General features: G+C 40.8%; 1 pseudogene; it reads right to left on the reverse strand.

Moving 5' to 3' along the window:
• Positions 1-976: 976 nt before the first annotated feature.
• Positions 977-11,381, reverse strand: LOC147465736 (uncharacterized; annotated as a pseudogene).
• Positions 11,382-13,881: the final 2,500 nt, after the last annotated feature.

Consider the following 13,881-nt stretch of genomic DNA (forward strand, 5'->3'; position numbering starts at 1 on the left):
TTTTTTTTAATACTCAGGGGCAACGTAGACCAGCCTGCTGTCTCGCGGGTCCTCCTCAACTTAAGAAGCACGCTTAATTGAGGACATGAGCGCAAGGCGAGCGATAGCTGCCACAGTAACTATTGGAAACCGCTGCCTATTGTCCGACAACTTCAACCATCTGCAGGTGTACCGCATGCACGGGTGATTTCCCACTCTCACTTGCACTGCAACGCCTGCCAACCCTTTGTCATGCAGCGCCCACCAGTCCTTTACATGCAGTACTTCTACCCCAAATTTTTTATCACCAACCTTAGAAACACTACGGTCCACAGTGCCAAACGGTGGCGCTACACACTGCCTGGCTCGCTCTTTTTTTTATCTCTCTCGGTTCTCAGCTGCCATGCAACCCCATAGCCCGACCCTCCCTCCACCGGTGGCGTCACACTCCACTAGCACATCCACTAACCTACTAAAAGTGGTGTTCTACCCACCAACTCTGCATGCGCATATTGAACCCAAAAGGCGGCCGTTTAGATCACCACTAACTCTCTCTCTGTTTGTGGTCGCTCGACCAACCACCCATGCAGTGGTTTTCCCACTATCGCTCTCTCTTTTAGTCATAGTTTTCTAGCCGCTCCCTCCGTCAAGCCGCCATGCAGCCCTCATCAGATTGACAACACTTTGTCTCTCCCTCTCCAACTGCTTTTCTTTCTTTCTCTCTCTCTCTCTGTGCGCATGCTAACACACACTTTCTCTCTTTAGATGGCAGCCACACCAACGGCTACACACACACACACACACTCAGGCTGGAGACTTTTGTTTTTTAGAGTATAATTTTTCAATAAGACAGTCGCTTGCGAGAACTTTTCTCATCTCAGAAAAGCAATGTCAATTTCACCTTCAGTATCTGCTGCTTTCAGAGCTGCTTCATCTCCAGAAAACTGATCGAAAACTGCTAAGGCCCTCTTATACAACATTATAGCTCCTCAAAATATTATAGAACTGCTTCAGCATTCTGACCTGCTTCTTGGAAAGCTTCAGTTGCTTGAATGTGCAAGGCTTGGATCATCTCAAGCGACTAGTCTTTCCTTCAACTTGACATACTTGACAAAATAAGGGAGTGCTTCTTTAGCCTGTCGTCCAAGAGACATTTGAACTGCATCTAATCAAAACAGCTTGGCTTGCAAACTTTAACTACGGGCAGTCTTCTCTAAGTGCCGTAAAATCAGTTCGAGGTGTTCTGCTTGCTTCAAAGACTTCTCAAACTCTCCTTTATTGGATGCTGCTATTTCATACAGGCAACAGCATCCTGTATACTTTGCGATTGTATCTTTGATGCGTCTAAGTATTTCAAATCCTTTTTGTACATATAACAAAGGCTTTGCTGACTCCTTGCGCCACTCTGCTAGTGTGGCACATGCTTCACCTATTCTCTATTATTCTTCAAGAGTAGCAAATGAGCGAGCAAAGTCTCAAGTGTTTGCAAGGTTTTTGGGTCTGCATCCTTGTCAAAAGCTAGCTTTAGTTTATTTACTATATCCTTGAATGCTTGCAAAGCCTCTTCAGTTTTGGAACAAGCATCTTGAGCCTCACCAAAGGGTTTTCCCATTGGCTTTGGAGTGAGCTGTTTCAGGTGGACTCTTTGGATGTGAAGCTACCAAGGCATCTGGCTTGGATAGCACGTGTTTTTCTAGACCGTGGACGTGGAAGCATCGGTAACTGCTGGTGTGGGTACCAAGCTTGTATATGTTGTGAGTGCCTAGGTACCCCAACGAGGCTGCCATAATGGTCTGGAAATGTGTGGGCTTTGAAAAGGTACGATCTCCCATCCTGTAATCCTAGAAAACTACAAATCTCTTCTCGTTCGTTCATGGTCTCCCTGCGCCTTGTACGCTTCTGAGCAAACTCGAAGAGCTATAACAAATCCGCGAACTACTATTAGATTTTTGCTCAATGAATTAAGGCATACTATATGAATAGCGTGCCAAGATAGAATTGTTTTCAATACTCATGAAAATTTTAATTGCTTCTTGTCTGAGAAGCATAAACTAGGTCAAGTTCGTATTTGTATAGAAAGAACAAAGACTCGTGGACATAGGAGGTACTATCTGACACTAATCATAATTAATATAATTTACAGTAGCTATCTTGTATAACTTAGACCATTCAGTTTCTTCATCATTTGTGTACATTTAGCCTTAGCAATCTTACACAATATATATATATATATATATATATATAAGGGTGCATTGCACATATGTGCTCAAGTTGAGGTCAAGCTTGATCACCTTAGCACCTACCTGAGATTCTATCTCTCGGACAACGCTCGTTGCTGATCATTCTCACGCATTGGCGATGGTGATACTAATTTTCATCACAATATTAGGCTCTAGGTTTTATGCTTTCAATGGTACTTCAATTTGTTTTATTTTTATTTGTACCCAGGCATTGGAATAGATACACAAAGATTGTTCTCCCACTTAATTTTTACATTTTTAAGACGGTTAATATAACATTTCATTTTCTTTTCTCTCTCTTTTCTCCCCATAACCAAACTGCGGGCCCTACCTTTGTATTCAATTGTCCACAACCACGCAAGTCGATGACTTTTTTGGCACCCACACACACACTCACCTGTCAATTTGAATGATATACATCCAAACACACACACACACACACACATACTGTACGTGTTCTATATGGTCTTTCATAGCTTGAAGCTAATGTTCGTGGCTACGCGGTGTGAGATTTGTATGTCTATATTTAAGGTGGCGATAAGCGCTGCTATGTCTCTTGGTATTTTCGTGTTTGTTGTATCCATTCAAAATATGACCATCGAAAGTAGTTCCTACGAAATTTTTCATGAGAAATTCTCTTTGGACCAGAGTATTCATAGCAATTGTTTGTTGATCGAATTAGGGCTTGTCAAAAACAATTTTTCTAACTAAAGACAATAAGGGCACACCTAAAGATTTTTTTGTTTTTAGGTCACAACTCAAAGATTTTCAAAGTATTCACACTAAAACTTATAAAACTTTACCGACTTACGTGAAGGAAAGCATGGAATCTAGCCGATGTTTTGCTATTTTAACTACTTTCAATAACACTGGTGAAATTTTACTAATTTTCTTGCGACAAAAATCAATGGTTTAAACACTTACTCACATATACAGTCCACCTCACCGATATCTGACATCTATCTGTACGACTTGAATTTTGGTTTGTTCTAACTTGCATAACATTACTCACACTATGAATTTTGTTGTTGACCTTTGTTTTCAAGAAATTGTTTAGCATTTGCCGATTTGGATACTAGTCACTTCTACAAACCACCTCCAGGTACGTAATTTCTCGTTGTTTTTCACGGTATTTTTCTCCTTTATGAATCCATTCCTACATATATCTACGGCTATCATATTTCTTAAGATCACATCACTTACGCAACATATCTCGTCTGCCTATACTGCAATGACATCCCTTAACATATTCCTACAATAATACTCACTTTCTCTACTTGCTTGGAAGTTTATATTGTTGGTGCATATATTTAAGGACACAACGTCAAGCAGTTACAACAAGGATAATACCACTGGAAAATTTGAAAGAAAAAAGAACTTTTACTTCCTTCCATTTTCTTATGGCATATGAAATTAAGAATCCATAAAGTTCTGGCTTGTGCTTGCACTGCATGTAATTTCTATTGAGAGGATTCGGCATTAAGCTATGCAGCTACTCATATAAGTTGCGGTGTTTTGAGTTAGTGGATAAAAATTTGTAAGTACTCTGCTACTCAACTACACTCCAATGTGGTGTCACACAGGTAGTACATGTTTTGTCTTTTTATGTCTTGTCTAGTCCATTGGTCACATGCACACAGATCCACTGATTTAGGCAGTGTGTAAATGCTCGTCTTGGTGTAGATTCGCCGATTTAGGCAACACCAGTTATCTGTGCAGATTCGCCAATTTAGGCAGCACACTAACAAATTGCAAAGTCACAATGGTAAATGCAGATTCGCTGATATAGGCACCATTAGTGCAGATTCGCCGATCTAGGCAACACATCTTATTGGTGTAGATTCGTCGGTTGAGGCAACACCGATCATGAAATCATGCTGCAATGGCTCGCCACCACTGCAACTGGTATGATTTTGTTACCCGGGTACATAATGAAAATGATTTGGATTTGGACTTATATTGTGGAATTGGAATTGGATTGGGATTTGGTATCTGGTGATTATTTAGCAGTGTTTTGAGACTTGACATTATGAGATTTATGATGAGCGTGACCAATGATATCCCGATTCATCAGGGTATGACATATACTGCTTATTCTAGTGGTATGGGACACTAGAATAGGTAGTATGTGGATGACGGCAGGCATAAGCAATGTTGTCTAATTTTATGATTTTTTTTAATTATTTGATATATATTTCTAATCATTGTTTTTTGACAAGTATTGTTTGCAGATTTTTACCTTTGCAACTGAGGACAGCTGCTTTTCAACGGAGAGGTATGTTATGGAATTGATATTTTATTATTTTATTGCAGCTGATAGGTGGAAAAGGCTTGACAGAGCTAGGCTATTGCAAAAGGATATTATATGTTATTATTCAAGTGCTCTTTTATGAGCTTTGGCCATTTATGACCGGCCAGTTTGTACTCACATTGACCATTCAAGAAATCTATAAATGAAATACGTGCAAGAGGGAAATGGTCACTCTTGTACGGGGGGAGATTGCACCCAGTTCTTGTGTTGTTCTTCTCTCCTCTTCCCTCTTCTCTCTCACCGTGCCGGTGTAGCACTCCGCTCTAGGAGGTGCGCCTACAGGCTTCCTTTCTCTCTCTCCCACTCTCTATCTCTCTTTGTTCGCGTATATTGTCAATTATGTGCTCGTGGATTCGCCAGATATGGAGATTTGTCCGTTTTACGGCTTGTAGTATATTATTTTTTGAGTATTTTGCAGGGCTCTCTATGCTCCCGTCTGTAGCAACAAGGTCGGTGAGAGTGAAGCAAGGCGGGAAATCCAAAAGGGTATAATCCCTTTGTAACCTACTTCTTGTTTTGAAGTACTAAAGCCATTGAGTGGCTGCTTTCCCATGGACGTAGCCCACATTGGGTGAACCATGTATATCGTGTGTACTCTCTCTATCTCTCTTGCCTTTATAATCTCTTGTGTGTGAAAATTATCTCTCCATTGAGTAATCTACTCAATTATCTACCTAGCTACGCCCTATTTCCTAACAAGTGGTATCATAGCAAGGTTTATTCATAGCTACATTATCTCAAAGAATGGATTTCATGAATTGATAAGGATTAAGGGCGGAAGAAGGGAAGCTCAAGATTGAGAAGTTCAATGGCAAAAACTACCAACATTGGAAGATGCAAATTGAAGACTATCTCTACCACAAGGACCTCTATTTTCCACTAGGCGGTCTTGCAAAGAAGCCCGCAATGATGGCAGATGAAGCATGGATTGTCCTTGATCAAAAGGCACTGGGAACAATCGGTTAAGCTTGGTGTCAACGGTGACCTTCAACTTTTTGGAGATGAAGACCACGGAGGACTTGATGAAGTCACTTGACGACTTCTACAAGAAACCATCGGCATCCAATAAGGTATTTCTCATGAAGCGCTTGTTCAATCTAGAGATGGCAAAGAATGGTTCAGTTGCAGAACACCTAAATTACTTTAACACCAACATAAGTCAACTTCAATAAGATATTTCTCATGAAGTGCTTGTTCAATCTAGAGATGGCAAAGAATGGTTCAGTTGCAGAACACCTAAATTACTTTAACACCAACATAAGTCAACTTCAATCGGTGAAAATCAATTTTGATGACGAAGTGCGAGCTCTCCTTATACTATCGTCTCTATCGTATACTTGGGATAGCCTTGTGATGGCTGTAAGTAATTCTATTTTTGGCACAAATACTCTTAAGTTTAATGTTGTTGTGGGTGTTCTCCTAAGCAAGGAAATTGAAGGAGAAGCACGGGAGAATCATCAAGTGTTGCATTGTCACTGGAAAAAAGAGGAAGGCCTAAGGAGAGGTTCAAAAACCAAAAGGGTCGTGATTGCTCAAAACGAAGCAAGTCACACACAAAGTCAGTTCTTGAATGTTGGAACTACAATAAGAAGAGCCACGTCAAGAAGGATCCAAGAAGAAGAAGGAGTCGGAGTCTCAAGACAACAAGCCAACATCAGAGGCCAATGTGGCAGGTAAAGTAGAGCAAGATTCTCTAATTCTCTCATTAGACAATGTGTCTAATTCCTGGATAGTAGATTTTGGGGCTTCATTCCATGCGACACCACACAAGAAACATTTCCAAGATTACACCAAAGGTAGTTTTGGGTATGTATACTTGGGAGATGATGAAGCTTGTGAAATTGTCGGCAAAGGTACAATTTGTGTCAAAACTGCTAACAAAAATGAATGGAAGCTTAAAGATGTTAGGCATGTTCCTTCTCTTCGTAAAAATTTGATCTCTACACGAAAATTGGATGATGAAGGTCACAACATTGCATTCGGAAGCAAATGGTAGAAGATCTCGAAGGGATCTCTGGTGGTTGCCAAGGGAGAAAAGGTCGGTACACTCTACTTGTGTACTGTTAGCACGCAATCTTCAACTTGTGCAATAGCTACGAAAATCGACAGTGCGGTGTGGCACTATTGGCTTGGGCATATGAGTGCCAAAGGAATGCAAATCCTTCAAACAAAGAAGCTTCTAGCAGGTTTGAAAGAAGTGGACTTAGAGTTCTGTGAAGATTATGTTTATGGTAAACAAAAGAGGGTAAAATTTCAAAAATCAAGAAATGAAAGAAAAAATAAAAAACTTGAGTTGGTTCATTCTGACGTTTGGGGTCCTGCAAGTACACCATCACTTGGTGGCTCATTGTACTATGTAACATTCATAGATGATGCGACTAGGAAAACATGGGTTTATGTAATGGAGGATAAAGGCGATGTGTTTTCCATATTTCAAAGGTGGAAAGCCTTTGTGGAGAATGAAACAGGTACTAAGGTTAAATGCCTCAGTTCCGACAATGGAGGTGAATATTGTAGCCAAGCTTTTGAAAGCTTTTGTGCTAGCAATGGCATTCGGAGGCAAAGAACAACCCCAAGAACACCTCAACAAAATGGGATTTCGGAAAGGATGAGCATGACAATCATGGAGCGGCTATTCATCACAGATTTATTTTCTTGTGTACTTGTTTGCATTTAAAATCCTAGAAAAGTTTAATATTGATGGTAAAAATGCAACAAACAAGCTTTTGGGGATAATTGTGCATGATTGACTGATGTTGAGTAAATAGAAAGCATATGCAAGAGATTTTTTGAGAAAATTTGCAATTCTACGACTATGGACTTCATATGTGTATGATGTCCTAAGGCCTAGTAGAAGGCCACATTTGACAAAACATACTATACTAGAGAGTTCAAAAGGGGTGTTTTACCCTAAGTGCACCTTGACACTAAGGTTTTGACCAACAATTAGTAACCAAAAGACAAAAGACAGAGTGTTGGAAACGGAAAAATAGAAAAGTTGTGATTCTGAGCATGTCTTTGCATGAAAATTGGTAAAAGTTCTTGAAAACCAGAGCTGGAGACTTCTATATGCATGTGGATAAGTTTTGGACAAAAATTCAATAGCAGACATCATATGCGTATGATGTCTAAAGGGTGATTTTGGCATCCAAATTGAACTTTTAACTTTATACCCATATTCTGCATGTTGTGTTGAGCACATACACCAAGCTTCATTTCATTTGGACACATACATTGATTATTGATAGGATTTTACTCTTTTTGGGAAACTCCTTGTCAAAAAGTGGTGATTTTGTGCAAGTTTGACTTCCAAAAAAAAATTATGAGCACATTTGCATGCTATACACATTAAGGGGCACCTAGGGTAGGAACAAAACTTCATTCTAACTAGATAGACATCATACATGTATGATGTCTTAGAGGCAAAATTTGGGATCAAAGGACACATTTGACTACACCCTTGTGATCTATAGCATTTAGGAAGCAAATAGGAAAAACTCCATTGAATTTGAAGCATTTTTGGGCTTGTAAAGTCCAAGAGACGGATCAAGTCAAAGTGAATGCTTGAATTGATCATATCTAGTACAAAAAGTGTTGAAATTGAGTTTTGAAAGCTTCCGTGAGTTGCTTGTGTGGTGACGACCTCTGGAGTGAGTCTCACCCCATTTTGACTAGCAGGACTTCATACGTGTATGATGTTTGAAGAGAATTTTTAGAGACCAAAGTTGACATCAGAGCTCACAAGAGTGTTTAGCACCACAAGACAATCCCAAAGACCAAGTTTCATCCAATTTGGATAATCTTTGGCTTAGGAAAATCGAGGGAAAAGCTCCGAGAGAAGACAACAACTAAAACAGAACTAGGTGTGATAAACGTGCCCAGGGGTGTCTGAATCACAAAATAGAACTTGGGCTAAATAGAGCATATCAAGGAGAGTCTAAATTTTTAGTTTGGGCTAATGTTGAGCACTTAGACATCATACACATATGAAGTCTGAAGGCTCATGTTAGGGCTCAAGTAGTGCTTTTGACTATCCAAGAACCTTCCTTGTGACCCTAGGATCCCATCTGTCTCTTTAGATCAGTGCTTAGGGCTCACTTAGGGGATCAAGTCCTTATATACAACTGTTGGGTTGGGATTAATACTCTAGCTATACCGATCAACATCGTAGACTCTATACTTAACTATTTTGACAAATAATTGCAGAGTCAAAAGGTTTGTACAGATCGGCAGAACCAAGGGGCGTGCAAGTTGGTGATTATTTTGGAGTGCAAAGTACTTTACGGTTTGAAAGCAAGCCGGAGCAAGGAGCAGCTGCAAGAAAATTTTTGAGATAAGAGGTTTGTAAAGCCTATAGCTCCGCAATGGAGCAATAAGCACTACGATAAAAATAGAATTGCAACACTCACAAAATAGAATTGTAACAATTTCTCCATCACCTTATTCAAGAAATGGCTACCCCGATCACTAACCAACTCAATGGGACAGCCATATCGGGAAAACATATCCTTATATAAGCACCCAGCAACAGAAACCGTTGTATTATCTTTCAAAGGCCATGCTTTCACCCATTTAGTTGCATAATTCGTGGCCGTCAAAATTTACCAATTATTAGTGCTAGCTACCACTGGTTTAAAAGGTCCAATAAAATCCAATCCCCATTTGTAAAATGGCTCCAAGGATAATACTAGCTAGAAAGGCATTCTGGACAACTTAGTAGGTTTCCCCAACCATTGACAAACATCACAATATTGTATGAAATCCCTCACATCTTGAAATAACGTTGGCCACCATAATCCAGATTGTAGCACTTTCTATGCCGTGATCAAAGCTGCAAAGTGACCCCCAGCAATGCCTGTATGAACCTCCTCCACAACAGATCCTTGCTCTTTTGATAAGACACATATTAGCAAAACATCCCCATTATACGATAATACAGCTTCCCCATCACTATCTCAAAATTCCGGCTACGAATAGCCATCCGACGTCGTTGATGTCGTGATAAAAATGAAGGCATTTCTCCACTATCAAGAAAATGAAACATCTCCTCATACCAGGTCTAGGGAATGCTAGGAATCATCCGGGATGATTGCGCAACTGGAACCTCATCCGCAACTACTCCTGTCAAAAATAGAGATGCATCCAAAAATTCATCTGCAACCGCCGTCGGTAATCAGCAACCGCATGCTACACTCTGGGATGATGTATGACCTCAAAATAAAATTCCTGTAACAACAGCACCCATCTGGCTAATCTTCCTGTCAAATTCTATTGGCGCACCAGATATAAGAGAGCCAAATGATCCACATGAAAGAAAAACTGTCGTCCCAATAGATAATGAGGAAATTTCTTCACCGAATAAATCATCCCTAAGCATTCTCTTTCTGTCCTAAATAATTTTTTCTGCGAATGATAATCGTCTGTTGGCATAATAGACAAGTTGAAACCACCCTTGAGTTTTTTCCTACATGAGCACATTGCCAATAGCCCTGTCAAAAGCATCTAGAAAAACATAAAAATCCTTACCCCAATTCGGAGGAATCATGATAGGAGCTTTTGACATTTGAATTTTTAATCTCGGATAGGACAGATCACATTCCTGGGTCCATTCAAAAACTTTGGGATGTGTTTCCTGGTTAAGAGGGATTGCCAAATGTGCTACAAAACACAAATGCCTCCCATGCCACCGAGCTTGACCCAAAAATAATGCACACTGTTTTGGATTTTCCGGCAGTGGTGCTTCCATAATTCCTACTATTTTATCCCGGTCCACTGAAATACAGTCCTCAAAAATTACATGGCCAAATAATCTACCACTCCGCACTGTGAACGCACATTTCAGAGGATTTGAACTAAATTTCACCTCTCTATATTTTATAAAACATAACCGCAATTTCTTCAAATTCTCTAATTGCGCTCCAAAGACACTGAGGTCATCTAGAAAGATGCACAGTAAGGATCAAAATTTTGAAACATATCCCTTTGAAAAGTTGAGGGCACATTCCGTAATCCGAATCACATCACTGTGCATGCAAAAATGCCCCATGCTGTAATAAAAGTTGTTTTATCCTGATCCCCTTCAGTCATCCAAATTTGATTATAGCCACTAAATCCATCCAAAAAAGAATACATCTCATGACCTGCCACATCATCCAAAAATGGAAGCGGAAAAGGGTCTGGAATAGTAGCTGCATTCAGGTTCCTATAATCCACACAAATTCAATTTTCTTGTTCTTCTTTGGTCCCACCACCATAGGGGAAATCCATTCTGGGTTATCAATAGGGGTAATAAAAGCCACTTTTAACAAGCGATCAATTTCCACCTTGACTTGCTTGATAAAACCTTGGATCAAATCCTTTCATATCCACATACTCCCATGAAAAAACATCCTTAAATTATGTCAACAAATTAATCAAGTCCCCCCAAAAACTTGGCTCAATTCGTCTACTGATATGGATTGGCTTAGTCTCCTCCGGAGCTCCTAGAAAAATCGTATCTATTTCATCCTCCTTCACCCTTGTTACTTTACTCATCTACGCTTCAAACTCACATTCTTGCCTAATAATCTCCTCCAATGGTTTGGGCGCATAGGCAAGGCTTTTTCTTGCCCTTCTGGCAGTGCCATTTCTTGGTCACATAAAGACTTCCCCTTTGAAATCATAGAAACATCTACAAGATAAAGAGAAACTAAATCCAGATTAGCCTTCAAGAATTTCTCCTCTTCATCCTCTTCTAATCCTTCCACCTTATTCACTATCTCTGCTATCACAGGCCGTGCTGCCTGAACTAGTTGTCTGCATGTCTCCAACATCACCCGAACTTTCCTGTGACCCTTTTTAATTGTCACCATATTTGCCTCCCAATTATGCTTTACCTTGGCTTGGCATAGCCATGGTCTCCCCAAAATAATATGATAATCCTGACTGTAATCCTTAATATTTAACACCACTGACGAAACAGCAAAGGACAAACCAGCCACATCGAGCACAATGCCTTAGAGCAATCCTATTGGCTGTACTCTTCTCTGATCCGCCATGAGAACTACAAAGGGAGCAAGTTCCCAATCACTAAGACCAAAGCGCTTACAAGCTGCTTGAGTAATAATATTCACTCTTGCATCCCGCTCTTCCTCAATTGCCACAATATTGAATTCCATCTCATTCCTTTCTTTGAACTTCTGACTCAGCAAAGATTTATGAAAATTTGAAACTAGTTTCAATAAAGATCCCAATCGCACTTGTAATGGTGATTCTAGTGCCTCCTTCCAAACAGAATCCCAATTATCCATTTCCATGGTATTTGCTTTGTTTATGACTTTTCCCTCTTTCTTCTCCGAAGAGGTCTCCAATGGTCCTGATGATTGCAATGGTGGTACTAAATGTGGCATCCATGTTACACTCTTTTTTCGTACATCCTCTTGAGTTGCCGAATCCGGAAGCTTAACATTTGCTGCTGGTACCACATTTTTGCCAAAACGGGTAATCGCGAAACCACTGGGTCATATTCCTCCAATCCCTCAATCTTAGCCATAGCTACACTTGGCTAGTTTTTGACAGCACGCTATTTATTTCGATCATATTCCAAAGCTTCTGAACACTCCGACCGCCAATGCCCATCTTCCAAACAGAAAAGGCAGGTCTTGGGTCGATTAGGATTTTGTCCACCTCTTCCGTGGCCCCGACCCCCCCCCCCCCCCCCTTTGACCTCGTCCGTAGGCTGGTGCTTGAAAAGGTGCCTCAGATGCATGAGCGTGGTTCAACACCACGGCAAGATCTTGTCTTGACTGTTGTGACTTCCATGTAGAAGGATCCCGACTCCTACGGCCACAACCATTGTAAAGCATTCCACTATATTATGGGTTTTGGCTGTGCAAATCGCACACCATTTCTGATTCATTGTGCACTCTTGAGCCGCATGTCTTGGATTCTGGCACTGAGTACACCATAGCTCCTTCAGACTCTTTATCATTGCAGAAGATTCTTCAGATTCGGATGAAACACCTTTCCCATGATGCTGGGTTTTTTTTTCGAGGTGCTTCCTCTGACTCTTTCACCGAACCAATGCTACCTAAATTTGAGGACTTTAAGTCTGCACTCTCCGACTCCAAACTATCATTGCCACTTCTCTGAGATTTACCCGATGAGAATTCTTGTGATCCTTTTTCTTTTATTTCCTTGGTGACTCCGTATCTTCTAAGGCTTCTCCTGCTACAATAGCCTGTGCAATAACATTATCCAGTGGAGTGGTTACCTTCTCCACTATTGCCATAGTAGTTATGAGATCCTTATTCAGTCCTCACAGGAAATAATCATTCAACACCTTGGCTGCTGGCCATTGTGCCTAGGTACCCGCTGCAAAAGCATCCAAAACTTTGCAGCATAATCCTCCACTGACAACGACTTTTGACACAACGTCCAAAGCTTTTCCAATGTTGAGGGACCGTCTTTTCCGTTCTAAATGGACACAAGAACACTCTGGAAACCTTTGACATAAGTATGAAAATGATCATCAAGATACTCTGATAGCCATTTTGAAGCTTCCCTAAAAGTGTGGACTCAAACACCAATTGTTGATGGAGAGGAACAACAGCACCAAGATGATTCAATCCATACACTTTATTAAACTGCCACAAATGTGCATCAGGACCTTCCTTTGAGAGACCTCAAAAGAGATTATACTTAATTTGACCACCCGCCACTGGTTGCGCTGTAGCCACTTGCCCAACTGTGCCCCCTCCTGGAAAGAGTTTCCCAACAATAGGAGGCGGGGACGATGGCGGTGAAACCTTGGGACTACTTACTAGAGTCAATGGTGGAGCAACATGAGTGGGTGAAGGAGAGTGCACGGCAAGAGGACATGACTGACTACACGGAGTACGCCGCGCATGCCAAATACGTTGGCCACGTACCGGGCTTGGTGATGGAGATACATGTTCCTCAGCTTGGGGTGTAGAAAAAACAAACTCATCCGAACCGCATCTCCTCTATCGTCTTTCCACAACTGGAACAACAGGGTCAGGAGGACCCTGCGACCTAGTGTGCATGCATATTCATACCAGGTCGCCCATCACGCATTGTGGTCACCAGATGTAATGCCTATAGCTCTGCAGGAGCAATAAGCACTACGGGAATGGATACCCTCACGCTTCCTTACATTAGATGAACAACTATGTATAAGAAGACAAAATAGAAGACAATACACAAGAACAAAACACCATCTTCTTCATTGATATACAACCATACCCATGATTACATGAGAATGATATATTGATTGATTAAGAGATATCCACAATGACTGGTACGCCCCCCAAATACACCCGCTGCTCCAGTGCAGATCGGGAACGGTGCAAA

The sequence above is a fragment of the Adiantum capillus-veneris genome, chromosome 1 (genome assembly GCF_014529385.1).
Source record: "Adiantum capillus-veneris isolate H3 chromosome 1, ASM1452938v2, whole genome shotgun sequence".
NCBI classification, from domain to species: Eukaryota; Viridiplantae; Streptophyta; class Polypodiopsida; order Polypodiales; family Pteridaceae; genus Adiantum; species Adiantum capillus-veneris.